We start from the raw sequence: 17,841 nt of genomic DNA on the forward strand, positions 1-17,841 counted from the left end.
TATTTTATTTTTTAAATTGAAAAATGTATATATTTGTTATTTATGTGTCTGGCTGTGCCGGGTCTTAGTTACAGCAGCGAACTCTTCAGTGTGGAATGTAGGATCTAGTGCTCTGACTAGGGGTCGACCCCAGGCCCCCCTGCATTAGGATTGTGGAGTCTTAGCCACTGAGCCACCAGCTCACTTAGCAATGAGCAAGTCCCATTGCTTTCTAAAGTAAATGTATTTGGAAGATTTTTCTATATTAACATATATTAGCCTCATTTAAAAAAAATAGCTGTGTGATTAATGGGTATATCACGGCCCACTATGTGATTACATAGCTCCCTACTGTATTAGTCAGGATAGACCAGGTTATGTTACATAAACAAATAATCCTACAAATCTCAGTGGTTTATTTCTTGCTTACAAAATGTCTGTTGAGGTTCTGGGCAGCCATCCAGGGAAAGTGCCTTCCATATGGCCCTTCAGTGATCATTCGTTGACAGTGCCACCGTCCTAAAGCTATACCATCTGGAACAAGTGGTCTCCTTAGTTGATGCAGCAGCAGAAGAGAGAGCATTTGTCCAGAAGGAAACCTGCAATGCTTCAGTGTGAGACACACATTCAACTTGCAGCCATTTGCCAGAACTAGTCTCTTAACCTCTCCTAACTGCAAGGACAGTAAGGAAGTAAAATTGTCCCATGTGCCTGAAGGATAGGAGAGCTGGCTATGTAATGAGAAATCCTTCAAAAAACTATATTTGAAAGCCATACTGTTAGTCTGAACCCTCTTAGGGAAGTCCCCTGCATAGCTTTGCCTGTTTAATAAACATTCATTAGCTAGCTAGAAATATAGAGTATTAATATCCATTGATATCAATATATATTGATATATATAATGGATATATCAAATATATCCATTGATAAGCAGGGTCAATGAATAGCCTTTAACAAGGTTAAATACCTTAGCCAAAAAGCACCATCACAAAGGTGAATCTGAGTTGTTGTTCAGTTGCTCAATCGTGTCTGACTCTTTGCAATATCTTGGATGCAACACGCCAGGCTACCCTGTCCTTCACTATCTCCTGGAGTTTCTGAGTTATCGTTACCATTTTTAGACAAAGCAAAGATGGAAGATAGAGGGCAAATATCTGAGGGATTATTTTAGTACTGGTTTGGTTTGTAAAGGAGTAATTAATAAAGCTTTTCAGAGGCTGACAGCAACAAAAAAGGTGAATAAATACACCCACATTTCTAGCAGCATCATTCACCGTAGCCACAGGGTGAAAGCAACCTAAGTGTCTATCAGCAGATGAATGGACAAACAGGATATGGCCTGTACATACAATGGGATATTATTCAGCCTTATAAAGGAAAAGGAAATTCTGACACATCCTGTAATACGGATGGACCTTGAGGACATTATGCTAAGTGAAATTAGCCAGTCACAAAAAGAGAAGGACTGTGTGGTTCTGCTTACATGAAGTACCTGGAGTAGTCAAATTCAGAGGCAGAAAGTAGAATGGTGGTTGCCAGGGGTTGGAGGTGGAAGGAACAGGGAGTTAGTGTTTTATGGGTACAGAGTTGCAGTTCTGCAAGATAAAAAAAAGTTCTGGAGCTTTGGATGGCTTCACAGCAATGTGATGTACTTAATGCCAGGGAACCGTACATTTCAAAGTGATGAACAAGGTCGATTTTATGCTATACAACACAAAAAAAGATAGCTAAAAATCTTTGGGAAATGACTACAAAATTCTGTGAGAAAATTCTGAATTGCTCTGATTCCTTTATGGAAGCAGTTGACAGGAGAGGAGGGAACGGTGAGCTGGGAAAGGAGAACTTGTGGTCAGAGAACAAGAAATATGAGTTAATGATTTGAAATGTAAAACAATTTCAGATGGTGCTGGCAAGATCTAGGATATGGCTGTGGGAGCAGGTGCCTGAGGCAGAGCGAAGGAAAAGCTAGTAGAATATGTGTGTGTGAAAGAACCTGGAGGCCTGGATGTTAGGTGGGACATCCATGTAGATGTTGAAATCACCCATGGGGGTGCCAGAGTCTGAGATAAAGAGGAAGACTGTGAGCAAGGGTCAAATTCTGTGAATGAGTAAAAGGGTTAGGTGATTCCATCGGAGTTGATCAGCCTCCCTGAACTGTACTGAACCCCAAGCTCTCCAGCATAGAGCAGATGAGCTCATCGATGATGGTTTGTGTAAATGAGACTGACAGATAGCTGAGAAGAGAAATGTAGCTATCTCATGGACTTTTCAAGTCTGCAAGAGCAGCACATTCCTTCCTAGTAGGAAATCTGTGTGGGGAAGCACATTACAATTAGAAGCTATTTAGTGAACGTGGAATCAGAGAGAGTGGCAGTGGCTGAGTGGGGGGAACAGGGACAATTGTGATGCTTAAATGCCTAATGACATCACCCTGTAATGACCTGATTTATCAGCCTTTAAACTAGGGTCACCTGCCATGAGAACTAGGTAGAGGGGTTGTAAACTAAAGCATCCACCCTCCACTGGAGACATTGAGTGGGTGTTGTCAAGTTTTCTCTCTGGCATCTCCTTTTTACTAGGCAGTCATGCCGACCACCCAACTTCCATTGTTTGTTTGTTTTTTTTTCCTGTAAAAATAATGGCATCAATTAATGGATAATATGATTAAGGAGACATTCTGCCTCTGTAAGACATGCTGGCATTTGCCATGGACTGAATGTTTGGGTGCCCCCCCAAATCTGTATGTTGTAGTTCTAATTCCCATTGTGATGGTATTGGGAGGTGGGGCCTTTGGGAGGCATAGTAATTAGGTCTAGATGAGATCATGAGGGTGGTGCTCCCATGATGTGACTCATGGCCTTAGAGAAGGAGGAAGAAATACCCCATCTCCCTCTCTCTGCATGCATGTACCTAGGTAAGGCCAGGGGAAGACATAACCAAAACATGGGCGCTCACCAAGGACCTGATCATGCTAGCACCCTGATTTCAGACTTCTTAGCCTCCAGAACTGTGAAAAATAAACGTTTATTGTTTAATCAATGGTATTTCTTGTGACAGCTGAAAGGGACTGAGACAGCACTTTCTGATATTAGTGTCACTTTTAGCAGTGACGAATTTGCCTTCCCTTATAGCAGCTATTATTTTTTAGTATTACTAATGTTATTAGGAACATTATTGTCATGTTCAGCTTCTCAATTTCTGATGCACATTCTGTCCTGTTGGCCATATAACTATGTATTTAATTATTCTTTTATTAATTGATTCATTTCAGAGAGTCTTCTAAGTGAAGGGCGCTTCTACAGGTATATTATACATTAAGGTCTCAAGAATCCTAAACTAAGCTGTGTTCATCTTGGAGAGATTAGAATTTCTTAAAGAATGGTCTCTGACCAAGGACCACTCTAATGGAAATGATTCTTAGTCTTAAGAAAGCTGCCACTAATTGGATTTTACTAGGGCATCCATCCAATTTTGAAAGGCCACTTTTACTTGCTGCATCTTACTTTTTGTTGAGTAGAGAGGTGACTTAATGCTTTAAAGTCTCTAGAAAACCTTTTAGTATAGCATCACATTAAGAAGAAAGTCTGTGGTGTCATAAACATGAAATGGCTTTTACTTATTCCAGCTTTAAATTTTCTATTTACTTTCCCTTTTATTATGGATAGGCCAATAAGCACACAGATGTTGATAAGTATATATCACCCCAAATTATTTATATTTGGATTTTAAGCTAAAAAAAAATTTTGCTTCTAAGAACAATCTTTATCAATTACCAAATAATTAGGAAGCAGAAGAGAATAAAAGCAAGTAAAAATGAACCTGACAGGAACTATAATCCCAATCTCAATCACTTTTAAAACCTAGTTGCATATTTTCCCAAAATAATGTTTACCTCTGGTTGTGTATCTTTTAAGATTTTTTTGAAAGTAAATAGTTTTTCATAAATGTGATCAACTGTATTGCCAAATATTTTCAATAACATTTTTTGCCTTCCTTGTGAATGTATTTCTATTGATATATTTAGATATGTCTGGATTTGTTTCTTTTAAAAAACATCTCCATGGTATTGCCTTGTACAGATATATCATACTTTAGTTATTACTCAAAAAATGGGCACATGGGTTGTTTCCAAATTTTTAATTCTAAAAATAACTCTGCATGAGCTTCCTCATACCTGTGCTTTTTGCAATTCTTTCCTTGAGATAAAGTTCTAGAGATAATTTCACTGCTTATTGCCAGACTCTGCAAAGTTTGTGCTGGTTCCCTTTCTGACTACAAAAGTAAGAGAGTGCCGACTTGCCCAGACCCTCGTCACTATGAGGCCTTATTACCCTCCTTTGTTTCTGCCAACTCACAGACCAAAACGGATAATAATTTGAGCTTATGTTTGAATGTGTGTAGATTTGCCATCTGGAGAAATTTTAAGAGGAAATAAGCCACAAAATAGAGACTGAGCTTGGTAATCTCTGGATATTGGTCAGCTTCTCCTTCTCACCTCTTCCCTCCATCTCTTGATCCTCATTCCCTGCTTCATTAGAGGGAGGGAGAAAATTATCTCTGAAACTGAAGCAGGGCATGAGCTCTTTCATGTTCAGATTAATATCACCAACTCACACACACCTAGGTTTCAAACTTGTAGTTTCCTTTAGGTTTAGCTATCTACATTGGCCTCATCGCAAAAGGAAATAGAACTCTTCTCTTCAAACACCTCTTGTGTCTAACCTGCCATCACCGCAGTTCAGGACATCTTCAGTCTATCTGCTTTTCAAGGCTCAGTTTATGTACCACCTCTTCGCTAGTTTCCCCACCCAGTCGCTCCCTCACACTAAACTGTATAACTTATTACACGTGCTGCGTTGTGCAGTGTCCTTCCCAGGATAAGGAGGGATCTTTTCAAGCATGCTGCTGCTTAATCGCTTCGGTCATGTCTGGCTCTGTATGACCCTATGGCCTGCAGCTCACAACAGGCTCCTCTGTCCATGGGGATTCACCAGGCAAGAATCCTGGAGTGGGTTGCTATGCCCTCCTCGAGGGGATTCCCAACCCAGGGATCAAACCTGGGTCTCCTGCATCGCAAGCAGATTCTTAACCGCTGAGCTACCAGGGAGGCCCCCTTTTCAAGATGCTATGCTGTGCTTGGTTGCTTATTCATGTCTGACTCTTTGTGACCCCATGGATTGTAGCCTGCCAGGGTCCTCTGTCCATGGGGATTCTCCAGGCAAGAATCCTGGAGTGGGTTGCCATGCCCTCCTCCAGGCTTTTCAAGCATACATGTGCCTAATTTTAGTGAAAGCTCCCTGAAGAAGTTTGCTTTTTAGGTTTCTTTGGATCTTTGCAAATATAACACCTTCACTCTTGTCCTCTCCCTAATGTCTGTACTTGAGTGTGTTACAAATGAAAGCAAACCTCCCTATGATTTCACATCCTCTTGCAGTAACCAGCTTTTCCTTTGTAACCAAATTAGAAAGATAAATATGCTCTTGCTAATCCATTTCCTCATTCTCACACTCACTGGTCAGTACAGTTCAATCAGGCCTTTGCTCTTCCTACTTCCACTGACCCCCCCACCCAAGTCTGAACAATCTTTTCTTAATGCCAGATTTAGGTGATTTAAAAAAATAAAACAAAACAACAAACCCAATCATATTGCCCTGCTTAAATGTCCCCCTGTTGTTAGAAAAATGCCGAAATCCTTAGCATGGTTAGCAGGGATCTGTCTGCCCTCACTCTCATCTCATACTGATTTCTCTGAGCTCCTCACACATCAGCCATTTCTTATGTCCTTGGATGTGACATGCTCTTATCTGTGTTCTTGACTGGAACTCCTATGTATATATACATTTGCCTGAACAACCCCTGTTTATCTTTAATTCTTACTTTAAATATAGGTCAGGCCCCACTGTCCTTGGATCTTGTAGCATCCTGTTTTCATCATAGCACTGATCACAAATTAATTATTGGTATAGTTCTTTAATGGATCTCTTCTCTACCAAACTATGAGCTTCACGAGTAAAAGACTGTATCTGTCTCACTCTTTGTATTCCCAGCGAAGTGTCTGACACACAGTAGACAATAAATGTTTGCTAAGACAGAGGAAGGAAAGAGTGGATGCAGTTGTAGGTAAACTTATTGTGACAAGTTGAGGAAAATTCTGTTTTGTGGTTATGCTCTTCTCAGTAAAGTAGGAGATGAGAAAATCCGGGAGGGACTAACAAGCTGGAGGTGGCAGAGAGGGTATCAGAGCTTTGAGGGTAATTAGAAACATTTTGGAATAATCATGATGAAGAATTGGAGACTTGCCTACATAACATAAATACATTTTTCAGCAGTGTGAGGATTAAGGTTAAGAGTCATGAATATGTGGCAACATTAACCTGCCTAGCATAGGATATTTCTCCAGGGCAATGTTGGAACTAAAGTGAACTTGATGAGGAAGTGCGATAGAAGAACAGCTGGGCAAAGGAGTTTAGGATGTTGGGAAGAAACTACTGAAGTGCTGGATTAAAATAGATAAGGTTTATGAGAAAGAAATGAAGGCAAACTTGATTGTCAGGAGAAAGATAAAGGGTCAGTGAACTGCAGATCTACTGAGGCTTTTGAAAAACTGTAGTGAGAATATAGTTCAGGAAGAAACTGGAAAAAGAGAAGCTTTGTCAGAGCATGGGTGCTAAGTCATTTCAATCATGTCTTACTCTTTGTGACCCCTATGGCCTGTAGCCCACCAGGCTCCCCTGTCCAAGGGAATTCTCCAGGCAAGAATACTGGACTGGGTTACCATGCCCTCCTCCAGGGGATCTTCCCTGATCCAAGGATCGAATCGGCATCTCAGATGGTAAAGCGTCTGCCTGCAATGCGGGAGACCCGGGTTTGATCCCCGGGTTGGGAAGATCTCCTGGAGAAGGAAATGGCAACCCACTCTAGTATGCTTGCCTGGAGAATCCCAAGGACGGAGGAGCCTGGTAGGCTACAGTCCATGGGGTCAGAAAGAGTCGGACACGACTGAGTGACTTCACTTTCACTTTCTTTTACTTTTCTGTCTTCTGCGTTAGATAGATGAGTTCTTTACCTCTAGTGCCACCTGGGAAGCATAGAATACCTGAATTAGTCATTCTGACAGTGGAATATATTCAGTTGATCATAAGTTCCAAGGAACAGCCATGGGAGTGTGTGGCTGAAGTGGGATGACAGAGGTCTTGAAAGATGTGTGAGGTAGGTGTTGAACGACCAGGAAATTGAATCACCCAGAATGAAAGCCTAACTTGGTGTGGAGAAGATGAGTGAGGTGCCAAAATTTCAGAGAATGGGAGGAGAAGCAATCAGGATGTAGGAAATATGGTTCTGAAAGATGCAATAGTTGAAACTATGAAAGTATGTAAGATTGCCCAAAGGAGGGCTTGTAACACAAGAAAATGAAAAGTCACCAATATTAACAGAGTATGGAAAGAAAACCAGTTATGTTAAATGGCTGGGAAATCATGGCCAGATAGGGAAGAGGAAAAACCACTGCAAAGTATTGAAAATAAAAAAGGTGACAATTGGCGTGTGCCTGGAACAGAGCCTTGCATATATTAAAAGTGAAGAATGAAAAGAGGTCAGTGAAGAAGGTTGAAAGGAGATGATCATAATGGGGATTAGTAAGTATAAGTTCTTCATGCTTATAGGTAGTTGTAAATATAAGGCATTGCATTTAGTATTTAAATTTTACCCTTGTTTCAGATCTTCTGAGAATTACTCAGCTATAAGGCATTGGAAGAGACATCTATCATGTTTTTCACGTTAAAGCATCTGCCATCATCATCATTATGCATTGGTTTTAAAATGCCTCAGAAGACTCCATTCCTTCTTATAGGCTAGTGATTGTTGTGTTGTAGTCACCACCACCACTTTTTCAAGCTCAGGTTATTCTCACGAAAACATGGCAGTTCAGCGGCTTTCCTTGAGAAATTGTGACAAATTAAAAATATAGGGTACTATAAATTTGGGAAGTCCACTACAGCATTATCAATATTTAGATAAATGTCTTTGGCTGGATACCCATGCTTCACTCTAACGATATTTTTTTATGAAGTATATACATTATTTTAAACTAGAAGTGAAACAAGGTGTAAATCATTTATCACCTGAGATAATATTTTTTTATTGGAGTATAATTGCTTTACAAGGCTGTGTTAGTTTCTACTGCACAAGGAAGTGAATCAGCAATATGTACGCATATATCCCCTTCCTCTCAGAGCTCCCTTCCACCCACCGCCCCATCACCCATCTAGGTCATCACAGAGCCCTGAGCCGAACTCACTGACAGCAAGTTCCCACTAGCTAGCTATTTCACACATGGTAGTGTCTTTATGTCAAACCTAATCTCCCAATTCAACCTACCCTCCCCTTCCCCCACATGTCCATTCGCTACATCGACATCTTTATTCCTGCTCTGAAGCTAGGTTCATTGTACCATTTTTCTAGGTTCCACATACATGCATTAATATATGATATTTGTTTTTCTCTGGCTTCCCTGGGGGCTCAGACAGTAAAGCATCTTCCTGCAACTCGGGAGACCTGGGTTCAATCCCCAGGTTGGGAAGATCCCCTGGAGAAGGAAATGGCAACCCACTCCAGTACTCTCACCTGGAAAATTCCATGGATGGAGGAGCCTGGGAGGCTATAGTCCATGGGGTTGCGAAGAGTCGGACATGACTGAGCAACTTCACTGGTTCAGTGGTTCTGACTTACTTCACTCTGTATGATAGACTCTAGGTCCATTCACAATGAGATCATGTTTTAAATTGTGTATAGTAAGGATTTTTTTTTGAAAAATATTTTTTAATTGAAGGATAATTGCTTTACAGAATTTTGTTGGTTTCCGCCAAACAACAACAAGAACCAGCCATAAGTATACATATGTCCCTTCCCTCTGGAACCTCCCTCCCATCTCCCTAGTAAGGATTTTTTTTTTTCATTTATTTTTATTAGTTGGAGGCTAATTACTTTACAATATTGTAGTGGTTTTTGTCATACATTGACATGAATCAGCCATGGATTTACAGGTATTCCCCATCCCGATCCCCCCTCCCACCTCCCTCTCCACCCGATCCCTCTGGGTCTTCCCAGTGCACCAGGCCCGAGCACTTGTCTCATGCATCCAGTCTGGGCTGGTGATCTGTTTCACCCTAGATAATATACATGTTTCGATGCTGTTCTCTCGAAACATCCCACCCTCACCTTCTCCCACAGAGTCCAAAAGTCTGTTCTGTACATCTGTGTCTCTTTTTCTGTTTTGCATATAGGGTTATTGTTACCATCTTTCTAAATTCCATATATATGCGTTAGTATACTGTATTGGTCTTTATCTTTCTGGCTACCTTCACTCTGTATAATGGGCTCCAGTTTCATCCATCTCATTAGAACTGATTCAAATGAATTCTCTTTAATGGCTGAGTAATATTCCATGGTGTATATGTACCACAGCTTCCTTATCCATTCATCTGCTGATGGGCATCTAGGTTGCTTCCATGTCCTAGCTATTATAAACAGTGCTGCGATGAACATTGGGGTGCACGTGTCTCTTTCAGATCTGGTTTCCTCAGTGTGTATGCCCAGAAGTGGGATTGCTGGGTCATATGGCAGTTCTATTTCTAGTTTTTTAAGGAATCTCCACACTGTTCTCCATAGCGGCTGTACTATTTTGCATTCCCACCAACAGTGTAAGAGGGTTCCCTTTTCTCCACACCCTCTCCAGCGTTTATTGCTTGTAGACTTTTGGATAGCAGCCATCCTGATTGGCGTGGATTTTTATTTGAAAACACATGCTATGTGCACTGTATAGTACTGTTTATTTGGAAGCAAGAAATATATCTATAAAATGCACAGAGCCACTTATCTTTCCATTGTCAATATTTGTTGAATGCCTGCTATGAGTCACACTCTGCACTAGGAACTCTGGTTATGACCGTGCCTAAGGCAGAGACAGTCCTGCTTCCAGAAGGCTGCAGTCTTTAGAAGAAAAACAAACATAATTATGACCAATATAAAGGGGGAAATACCTGGTGCTATGGGCATATGTAACAGGGGATGGGAAAGACAATCCCAGATGTTATTAATAGTAGAGGTTATTTCTGAAAATCAGATTGCAAGTGATGTTTTATTTGTCCCTTGTTCTTTTCTATTTTCCAAATTTTCTGTTGAGGATAAAACATTCGTTACTAGGAAAGACATAACGTTCGTTGAGTGAAAAAAGTCAAAGAAAGCATTTTGCTCTGTGTCTTTTCTTACAATTCTAATCAACAACTTCAGAAATTTAAAGGTTATTTTAAAGCACACTAAAATGTAAAGTAAGACACATTACATGTTCTTTTCCTGAATTAGTCAGCTCGAGTTGTTGATTTTTATTTAATCTTGGACATCCTAATAGCATTTGGATTTAAGAATAGATTTGTGGCCGATCTAGTAAAATAAGCACTAATTAAGAAACCCAAAGATTCAAGGCCAAGATTCATGCTCTGCTCATACAGAATCATGAAAACTTTGTGCCTTGGTTCCTCCAAAGGATGAATTGACCACCAGGGCATGGAAGAAAGTTGGAATTCTTGTTTAAGGCACTGCAAGCTATGATCACATTTATTACCATTAAGTGACACAACTAAAGGTTAGTTGGTAGAAAATTCAGTATTAGACAGTCTCTGGTGATCATAACTTTTATAACTATGTACGATAAGGTTTTTTGGCTTCCCAGGTAGCTCAGTGGTAAAGGATCCACCTGCCAATGCAGGAGATGCAGGTTTGATCCCCTGGGTGGGGAAGATCCCCTGGAGGAAGAAATGACTACCCACTCCACTATTCTTGCTGGGAAAATTCCATGGACAGAGGAACCTGGGGAGCTACAGTCCCAGGGGGTTGTAAAGAGTCGTCATATACAACTGGGTAACTGAGCACACAATACATACACATAAGGTTTTTACCTACATCCAGAAATAACTTAATGTTCTCAAATAAAAAGTAAAATTTAGATGAGAACTGGGCAAATACCTAGAGCAGATAATTGGTGCATGCAGGACAGACATTCTAAAAAGAGACTAATGACTCTTAAAAGTTGAAAATATAGACTACAGCACCTATAAACACATGCATTACATTTCAGAAAGAATTAGCAATTACATGCACTAAACACTAAAAATACACTGACAATATTGTAATATTTGGGATCTTGTAAGCTCTTCATCATTAGGGATATCATTTACTGTGGATATTTAAAATATCAGAAGACAGAACGCTGGGTAGACATGTTTTGTGATACATATACAATAAACGTATGGTGCAAACTATAAATCTAGCTGACTCCTCATTTTTCAAATAAGAGTAAATTATCACTTTAGCTTGTCAACTGCTTTATTATGTGAACTAGTTGGTTTTAAAAGTGAGAAAGGTAACATTTAAATATATATGCATAGCAACATACGATGTTATGTTTGAACTGCCTTTGAGCTGAACTTCAAGCTTTAAATATGCTATTAGGGTACTACTATAAATAGAGCATAATAGAGTTGCGTTTATTTGGTCTTCCCAGAAGGATATCAGTGATGAATGAAGGTGGGGCAAAATAGCAGGTGTTTAAGTGGAAACAGTGTGACAGGGATTATGGCAGGTTTATGACACTGGCTGTTAGCTAATGTCAATGACACCCTTAAGAAACCCTGTGCAAGAAGGCTAATAAATCACAGCCAACCGTCATTAATAATCCATGGCAGAAGGGTAAAGAGAAAGAGAGCAAAAGAGAAAGGCAAAGAGGTGGGCTCAGTAATGCGGTAAAGCCTACTGTTACAATTAAAATAATTTACATTGGCAGAGGTTGCAGGAAAGGCTGTCTCGTGAATAGTTCAAGGAATAATCAGTGGGGTTGATAAGCATATTATCAGAGTATGAGATTTCACTTCTTTCAGTTGTATGTGTGTGTGTGTGCCCTTTAAGGGCCCATGGTATCATACCAGGTAGAGATAGTAGGAAGTAACACTGAATAATCAATGGAAGAACTGATGCTGAAGCTGAAGGTCCAATACTTTGGCCACCTGATGGGAAGAACCGACTCATTGGAAAAGACCCTGATGTTGGGAAAGATTGAAGGCAGGGGGAGCAGCGGGTGACAGAGGATGAGATGGTTGGATGGCATCACTGACTCAATGCACAGGAGTTTGAGCAAGCTCCAGGAGATGGTGAAGGAGAGGGAAGCCTGGTGTGCTGCAGTCCACGGGGGTCACAGAGTGGGACATGACTTCATGACTGAACAACAGACATGTAGGATTAAGTTTTGACTTCTTATCTGTTCCAAAGGATACAATAATTCCACACAGAAAAGAGCTAATATATTGCTAGGTAGTCTCTGTTGGAATTTCCTAACTAGACAGTTTCCCCCATGGCAATATGCAACAATAACCATGGCTTTCAGGTTTCATCTATATAAAGGACTGAAAACTCTTCTAGTACCTATTTAATATTTCCAATCAGTGTTATCTTATCTTATCAATGTTGCCAGAGTTCATTGTGAAAAGTGCACCATTGTAATTTTTAAACACTGACTAAGCTGCCTCTTGAGAAACCTGCATGCAGGTCAGGAAGCAACAGTTAGAACTGGACATGGAACAACAGACTGGTTCCAAATAGGAAAAGGAGTACGTCAAGGCTGTGTATTGTCACCCTGCTTATTTAACTTATATGCAGAGTACATCAAGAGAAACGCTGGGCTGGAAGAAGCACAAGCTGGAATCAAGATTGCCGGGAGAAATATCAATAACCTCAGATATGCAGATGACACCACCCTTATGGCAGAAAGTGAAGAGGAACTAAAGAGCCTCTTGATGAAAGTGAAAGAGGAGAATGAAAAAGTTGGCTTAAAGGTTAACATTCAGAAAACTTAGATCATGGCATCTGGTCCCATCACCTCATGGGAAATAGATGGGGAGACAGTGGAAACAGTGACAGACTATTTTTTGGGGCTCCAAAATCACTGCAGATGGTGACTGCAGCCATGAAATTAAAAGACGCTTACTCCTTGGAAGGAAAGTTATGACCAATCTAGATAGCATATTAAAAAGCAGAGACATTACTTTGCCAACAAAGGTCCATCTGGTCAAGGCTATGGTTTTTCCAGTGGTCATGTATGGATGTGAGAGTTGGACTGTGAAGAAAGCTGAGTGCCGAAAAATTGATGCTTTTGAACTGTGGTGTTGGAGAAGACTCTTGAGAGTCCTCTGGACTGCAAGGAGATCCAACCAGTCCATCCTAAAGGAGATCAGTCCTGGGTGTTCATTTGAAGGACTGATGCTGAAGCTGAAACTCCAATACTTTGGCCATCTCATTCGAAGAGTTGACTCGTTGGAAAAGACCCTGATGCTGGGAGGGATTGAGGGCAGGAGGAGAAGGGGACGACAGAGGACGAGATGGCTGGATGGCATCACCAACTCGATGAGCATGAGTTTGAGATGGACAGGGAGGCCTGGCGTGCTGCAATTCATAGGGTCGCAAAGAGTCGGACACGACTGAGCAACTGAACTGAACTGAAGCTGCTAAGTCACTTCAGCCGTGTCCAACTCTGTGCGACCCCATAGACAGCAGCCCACAAGGCTTCCCCGTCCCTGGGATTCTCCAGGCAAGAACACTGGAGTGGGTTGCCATTTTCTTCTCCAATGCGTGAAAGTGAAAAGTGAAAGTGAAGTAGCTCAGTTGTGTCTGACTCTTCGAGACCCCATGGCCTGTAGCCTACCAGGCTCCTCTGTCCATGGGATTTTCCAGGCAAGAATACTGGAGTGGGTTGCCATTGCCTTCTCCGACTGACTAAGCTATTAAGCGGCAATTAGAATATGTTGTGGTAAATGGACTGATAGGGAAAGTAGATGGTGGTATTTTCAAATAGGTTGCAACTTTGGAAGACAAGGAAAGCTTCCTGCAGGAAGTGACATATACCATGAGACCTAAAGACTCCGTAAGATGTAGACAAGCAAAGATAGAGGAGGAGCTGGCTGGAGAACATGATTCAAAATAGAGGGAACATCATGTGCAGATAGGAAAAGTGAGAGGGAACATGGCAATCTGGAAAACGGAGGGCAATTTAATCTATATTGAGTGTAGATTTTGAGGTATATTTTTAACTTTTTATTTTGTATTGGGGTATAGCCATGAACAATGTTGTGATAGTTTGAGGTGAACCGTGAAGGGACTCAGCCATACATGTACATATATCCATTCTCCCCCAAACCCCCTTCCATCAGGCTGCCACATAACACTGAGCAGAGTTCCATGTGCTATACAGTAGGTCCTTGTTGGTTATCCATTTTAAGTACAGCAGTGTGGACATTGTCCATCCCAAACTCCCTAACTATCCCTCCCCCATCACCACCCCCCACCACAACCATAAGTTCATTCTCTGTCTGGAAGTCTGTTTCTGTTTTGTAAATAAGTTCATATATATCATTTCTTTTTAGATTCCACATATAAAGGATGTCATATGATATTCCTCCTTCTCTGTCTAACTTACTTTGCTCAGATTTTGAGGTATTTTTGAGAGAGATATGAAGTGGTGACAGGTAAGCCTGGAGAGATAATCAGAGATCTAATTAATCATAGAGATCTGAGGCCAGTGGACAGACTGGAGAGTTTCAGCAGGGGAATGGCATTATCAAGTCTGGAGCAACTGCAATGATCCAGCATAGAATGATGGCAAAATTGAGAAGGAGCTGTAGTTGTATCAAGTGATGGTTCAATGGAGTTGTTAAAAGGGATGAAAAGTTGGGCGAGGAAGAACTGACAATATTTAATATTGATTTTTCTCAAATTACAAATTCCTAGAGGAATTTCTTATTATTTGATCCCACATTAGGTCCACAAAGTAAATATTCAATAAATATTTGTGGAATAAATGAATGAAGGAAACAAATTCAATCAAATTTATTTTCCTTTTCAACCTAACTTGGGAGAGGAGTTCTCACCTCTGTTTGTTTATGGAATTTTTCCTCTCAGATATCTATCTCTGCTTACTATATTTTACTTGACTCCCACGGGTGTGGAAAACTGGATCTTCCCACCATTTTTAACCTTGACACTGCCTGGACTGTTTGTTTTCTTCAGGTTGCCCTAACTGTGAAAGATAAACTATTTTCTCAAATTTTTATTATGACAATTTAAAAAAATATAGAAAAGTTGAAATAATACAGTGAATAACCAAATGCTTACCATTTTGTTAATAATTTACACTATTGTACTTATATGTGTGTATATCACTTTAAAGTTACATCACACCTCATCTCAAAGTAATTCAGGTGCAACTTCTAAGAATAAGGTTGTTACTGTTCAGTTGCTAAGTTATGTCCAACTAAGGCAGGCTTCCCTATCCTTCACTGTCTCCTGGTGTTTGCTCAAATTCACATCCATTGAGTCAGTGATGCTGTCTAACCATCTCATCTTCTGCTGCCCTCTTCTCCTGCCCTCAATCTTTCCCAGCGTCAGGGGCTTTTCCAATGAATCAGCTCTTCGCATCAGGTGGCCAAAGTATTGGAGCTTCAGCTTCAGCATCAGTCCTTCCAATGAATAGCTACAGTTGATTTCCTTTAGGATTGATTGGTTTGATCTCTGTGCAGTCGAAGGGACTCTTCAAGAGTCTTCTCCAGCACCACAATTTGAAAGCATCAGTACTTCAGTGCTCAGCTTTCTTTATGGTCCAACTCTCACATTCGTGCATGACTATTGGAAAAACCATAGCTTTGACTATACAGACCTTTGTTGGCAAAGTGATGTCTTTGCTTTTTAATATGCTGTCTAGGTTTGTCATAGCTCTCCTTTCAAGGAACAAATGTCTTTTAATTTCATCTGCAGTGATTTTGAAGCCCAAGAAAATAAAATCTGTCACTACTTCCAATTTTTCCCCTTCTATTTGCCATAATGTAATGGGACAAGTTGCCATGATTTTGGTTTTTTGAATGTTGAGTTTTAAGCCAGCTTTCTTACTCTCCTCTTTCACCCTCATCAAGTGACTGCTTAGTTCCTCTTTACTTTCTGCCATTATAGTGCCATTATATACTATCTGCATATCTGAGGTTGTTGATATTTCTCCTGATAATCTTGATTCCACCTTGTGATTCATCCAGCTTGGAATGTCATGTGATGCCCTCTGCATAGAAGTTAAATAAACAGGGTGCCAATATATAACCTTCCTGTACTCCTTTCCCAATTTTGAACCAGTCTGTTGTTTCATGTAAGGTTCTAATTGTTGCTTCTTGATCTGAATCCAGGTTTCTCAGGAGACAGGTAAGTGGTCTGGTATTCCCATCTCTTCAAAAATGTTCCACAGTTTGTTGTGATCCATGCAAAGACTTTTGTGTAGTCAGTAAAGCTGAAGTAGATGTTTTTTCTGAAATTCCCTTGCTTTCTCTATAATCCACTGAATTTTGGCAGTTTGATCTCTGGCTCCTCTACCTTTTCTAAACCCAGCATGTACCATCTAGAAGTTCTCAGTTCACATTACTGCTGAAGCCTAGCTTGAAGGATTTCGAGCATAACCTTACCAGCATGAGAAATGACCACAATTGTCTAGTAGTTTGAGCATTCTTTGGCACTGCTCTTCTTTGGGATTGGAATGAAAACTGACATTTTCCAATCCTGTGGCCACTGCTGTGTTTTCCAAATTTGCTGGCATATTGAGTGCAACACTTTCAGAGCATCATCTTTTAGGATTTTAAATAGCTCAGCTGGAATTCCACCAACTCCTCTAACTTAGTTTGTAGTAATACTTCCTAAGGCCCACTTGACTTCACACTCCAGGATGTCTGGCTCTGGGTGAATGACCACACTGTTGTGGTTATCCCAGTCATAAAGACCTTTTTTTGTATAGTTCTTCTGTGTGTTCTTGCCACTTCTTAATTTCTTCTGCCTCTGTTAGTTCCTTGCTGTTTCTGTCCTTTATTGTGCCCATGCTTGCATGAAATGTTCCCTTGGCATCTCCAGTTTTCTTGAAGAGTTCTCTAGTCTTTCCCATTCTATTGTTTTCCTCTACTTCTCTGCATTGTTCTTTGAAGAAAGCCTTTTTATCTCTCCTTTCAATTTTCTGTAACTCTGCATTCAGTTGGGTAAATCTTTCCTTTTCTCCCTTGATTTTTGCTTCTCTTCTTTCCTCAGCTATTTGCAAAGCCTCCTTAGACAACCACTTTGCCTTTTTGCATTTCTTTTTCATGGGGATGGCTTTGGTCACTGCCTCCTTTACAGTGTTACAAACCTCTGTCCATAGTTCTTCAGACACTCTGTCTACCAGATCTAATCCCTTGAATCTATTTGTCACCTGCACTGTACGATAACAACAGGTTTGAATTAGGTCGCACCTGAATGGCCTAGTGGTTTTCCCTTCTTTCTTCAGTTTAAGTCTGAATTTTGCAATAAGATGTTGATGATCTGAGCCACAGTCAGCTCCAGGTCCTGTTTTTTGCTAACCGTATAAGAGTTTCTCCATCTTTGGCTGCAAAGAATATAATCAGTCTGATTTCGGTGGTGACCATCTGATGATGTCCATGTATATAGCCATCTCTGGTGTTGTTGGAAAAGGGTGTTTGCTATGACCAGTGTGTTCTCTTGACAAAACCCTCTTAGCCTTTGCCCAGCTTCAGTTTGTACTCCAAGGCCAAACTTGCCTGTTACTCCAGGCATCTCTTAACTTCCCACTTTTGCATTCCAGTTCCTGTTATGAAAAGGATGTTTTTTTTCGGTGTTAGTTCTAGAAAGTCTTATAGGTATCCATAGAACTGGTCAACTTTAGCTTCTTCGGCATCAGTGATTGGGGCAAAGACTTGGTTTATTGTGATGTTGAATGGTTTGCCTTTGAAATGAACTGATATC

The sequence above is a fragment of the Cervus elaphus genome, chromosome 9 (assembly GCF_910594005.1).
Source record: "Cervus elaphus chromosome 9, mCerEla1.1, whole genome shotgun sequence".
Lineage (NCBI taxonomy): Eukaryota > Metazoa > Chordata > Mammalia > Artiodactyla > Cervidae > Cervus > Cervus elaphus.